This window comes from Elephantulus edwardii, unplaced genomic scaffold, assembly GCF_000299155.1.
Source record: "Elephantulus edwardii isolate Elephantulus edwardi_28Jun2011 unplaced genomic scaffold, EleEdw1.0 scaffold00122, whole genome shotgun sequence".
NCBI lineage: Eukaryota > Metazoa > Chordata > Mammalia > Macroscelidea > Macroscelididae > Elephantulus > Elephantulus edwardii.
The window spans coordinates 2915888-2920096 of NW_006399872.1; the positions used below are offsets into that span (position 1 = coordinate 2915888).

General features: G+C 39.3%; 1 pseudogene; it reads left to right on the forward strand.

The window, feature by feature from the left end:
- Window positions 1-1009: 1009 nt before the first annotated feature.
- LOC102853225 lies at window positions 1010-1477 on the forward strand (annotated as a pseudogene).
- The last annotated feature ends 2732 nt before the right edge of the window (window positions 1478-4209 follow it).

Below are 4209 nucleotides of genomic sequence, written 5' to 3' on the forward strand. Positions count from 1 at the left end.
CTCTGACACAATTGGGCCCATTGCTGCAGTTACTTTATCAATCAATCTCATTGAGGGTCTTCCTCTTTTTTTGCCAACAGTCCACCTTCCCAAGCATTATGTTCTTATCCAAGGAACAGTTTCCCCTAATAACATGCTCAAAATATGTGAGATGAAACTTGGTTATTTTTGTCTCCAAGGAGTGCTCTGGCGGCACCCTCTCCAAGACCTTGTCTCCAAGACATTTCTATTTGTTCTTTGGCAGTCCATTAGCGATTCAGTATTATTTTTCCACAGATCAAAGGCATAAATTCTTCTGTCATCCTTATTTATTGTCCAGATTTCAGATAAGTAGCAAGTGACTTAAAAGACCATTGCATGAACCAGGAGAACCTTAGTCCTCAAGCTATCATCATTACTTTCCAAAATTTGGAGAATTCCTGCCTACACACTATCCCAGTACAGTATGTCTTTTGTTACCCTGACTGCTGGTATTAACAGGATTGAAACAAAGGGGATTATCACAATATGACACAGAAACGTGAAGTAAGCACAAGTTGTTGGAGAAAATGGCTTCAATACCCTTGCTTGATAGAAGATTACATAAACTTTTAATTCAAAATCCCATGATATCTGGAAATTGTAAGAATTTGAAGTAAAATAAAGTATGATTGTAAATGCAAAGCTATCATTTCCTGGTAATTTGCTAAGTTTTCTGTTAAAGAGTAGGTTGAAGTAGTGTCCTAAAATTCCAAGTCCAAGTGAGTGAGGATTTTTCTCTGGTGAGGGGAAGACACCGATCATAACCTTGACTTCCATCAGGTGATGCCTCTGTGGCATGACCTAGAGATCTTGGGTTTTCACTATGGCGCAATTTAAGTCCAGAAAAATAGGCATTATCTTAGGAGAAGTAAACAGTTAATTATTTATCAGTAATGATTGATATAGGTTTAATATTTAATTAAGTACTTAATCATTAATCTTAGGAATCAACCTTTCCAGTTTTGCTACTGACACAGCCACCGCAGTGATGTTGATGCCCAAGAAGAACCAAATTGCCATATTTGAACTCCTTTTTAAGGAGGGGGTGATGTTGGCCAAGAAGGATGTCCACATGCCAAAGCACCCTAAACTGGCAGACAAAAACAAGCCCAACCTTCATGTCATGAAGGCCATGCAGAGTCTCAAGTCACAAGGTTATGTGAAGAAATAGTTCATCTAGAGACATTTCTACTGGTACCTTACCAACCATCTGCCCCCTGAGGTTGTTCCTGCCACCTTGTGCCACAGCCATCCTGAGACTGGCAGGCCACGACCTATAGGTCTGGAAGGTGAATGACCTGCAAGATTGACTCAAGGGGAGGCTGACAGAGACACAAACAGACGGAGTGCAGCGCCTCCTGGTGCCAACAAAAAAGCTGAGGCTGGGGCTGGGTCAGCAATTGAATTCTAGTTTAGAGGTGGATTTGTTCGTTAACGTGGTCAGCCAACTCAATAAAGTTGGAGGGAATTGTTTTGTGTTGAATAAACATGTAGCCAGAAAAACAAGAAAAGAAAAATCTTAAGAATCAGATAAAATAATTTATTTTAGATTGTTGCTGTTATGTGCCATTGACTCACCTGCAACTCATAACAACCATATGTACAACAGCTCTGAACCCTGCCTTATCCTGAGCCACCTCAGCACACCTACCTCCATTGTCTCAGTTAATGTGTCAATTTATCTCATCTGGGGTCTTCCTCTTTTGTGCTGCCCCTCTCCCCTTCTAAGCATAATGTCCTTCTCCAAGGACTAGCCACTCCTGGTAAAATGCCCGAAGTATGTGAGATGGAGGTTCAAAATCCTCCTCTGAGGAGCAAAGTGGTTTCATCCTCTCTAGAACAGACCTGTTTGTACTTTTGGTGGCCCATGGTTCAATACGCTTCTCCAGCACCACAATTTAAAGACATTGATTCTTTTGCCATCTCTAGTCATTGTCCAACTCTCTGATGCATAGCAGGTAATTGCGAAGAAAATGGCCTGCATCAGGTGCACCTTTGTCTCCAGACATTGTTCTTTAGTACTTTGGAGAGGTCCCTGACAGCAGATATCTCCAATGCATTTGGTCTTTTGATTTCCTGACTGCTGGTGACAAGTAGGTTGATTGTGGATATGAGCAACCTGAAATTGTTAACAACCTCAATCTCTTTTCTATCCATCATGGTACTCTCAATTGGCCCAGTTGAGAGAATCTTTGTTTTGTTGACGTTGAGCTTCAGTTCATATTGAAGACTACAATCTGTGACCTGTTTAAGATCCTCCTCAGTTTCAGCAAGCAAGGTTGCATCAACTGCTTAGTGTAGGGTGATGTGTCCTCCTTCATTCCGGATGCCACATTCCTCCTGATAAAGTCCAACCTGCTCAGTGATCTATTCCTCATATAGATTGAAAAGATTTGGAGACAGGATGTATTCCTGACACACTCCTTTTCTGACTTAGAATCAGTTGTATTTTGTTTTCCTAAATTAGAATTTATTGGGAAAGGTTGTTAAAGAAAATAAGTTAACTCATTCAAAAAAGGATGTGAAAAATGTGAAATGTTTTCATAATGATCCTGAGTGCTAGTGAAAAGGAAGAAACAAGGCAACAGGGAGGAGAGATTGCATTGATGGATGAGAAATCTTAAACGGCAAACAGGAACACTTCCTGCTTTTTACAGTACGGACTTGGATTTCACTATTTTTTTGGAGAACAATCTTGACAAATAATGAATGAAATAACATATTATGAGTCAATTTAGACAATTCTTCTTTTGAAATCTTGATTTTAACTACTTATTGTTATCTCTATTTAACTTCATGTAGTTTAAACAAAATTTTTATATGCCTCTTCATTCTTTCTTCTTAATAAATTCTGCTTAGCTTTTCCCTGTTGTCTTTACTTTTTCCTCAGCTGAAAACAGTGATTGACATGTTCATATCCTTTTTGTTTCCCACAATAATTATAAAGGGTAGAAAAGAAGGTATGTAACAAGAAAGAATTAATCCATCCAAATATATAAATTTTTAAAAAGACTACATTGCTTATGCCAAGAAATCTGGAAGAAAACTACTTGGCCAACTGACTGGAAGAGATCCATATTTATTCCCATTCCAATAAAAAAGGTGATGCCACAGAGTGTGGAAATTTTCAAACAATATCACTCATAGCACACACAAGCAAAATACTGCTGAAGGTTATTCAGAAATTACTGGATCAGTACAATGACAGAGAATTACCAGAAATAAAAGCTGGGTTTAGAAGAGGTCATGGCACTAGAGACATTATCACCAATGTCAGAGGAGGACCGGATGTCATTAGTGGAAGTCCAGCCTGCATGCAGGTAGGCTTTGGGGTTATTCAGAGTTCAGCCTGCAAGTGGGGAGCTCTCTGGTTTAATAATTAAAGAGAAACCTTTGTCTTCTCCTCCGCAAATGGACTGAGAACTCTAAGGTCTCTCTTCCCATTAATCATATATCTTAAGGCATTTCGGTCTCCTGATTTTTTTCGTGTGAAAGGCAACATCTTTCATAAGGAACAGAGTGGATGTCCTCCCTTGCTCTATCTTTTCTGTACTGATTTTTTGTGATTCTAAGAAAATTGAGAAATGAGATCACTGTTTATTATGATTCTAGGGAAACCCTGAAAAATGAGACAATTGTTTAAAACCCTATATATTCGAATAAAGCCAGACCCAAGAGGTCTGTCACTTCTTGTCCTATCTGTGTGAGTGTGTTTTTCTTTGCGGCAGTCCTGTCTTGTCTTCTGTGTGCGTTTGTCTCTTTGTGTTTATTTCTTTGGGGCATTATGTAAAGGGTTGTGGCTTGCAACAAATGTCAGACTGATCTTGGCAGAAAGCAATGAATATCAGAAGAATACCTATCTGTGCTTCATTGACTATGTAAAGGCATTTGCCTGTGTGGATTACAACAAACTGTGGCTAACCTTGAGGAAAATGGGAATTCCAGAACACGAGATTGTGCTTATGCAAAACCTATACTTGATTCAGGAAGAAATGCTCAGGAATGGTTCAAAATCAGGAAAAGAGAATATCAGGAATGCATCCCGTGTCCATACTTTTTCAATCTACATGCAGAACAGATCATTCAGGAAGCTGGGCTTCATGAGGAGGAATGTGGCATCAGGATTGGAGAAAGACGCAACAACTTCTATTAAGCCCATGACACAATATTGCTTGCTGAAACAGTGAA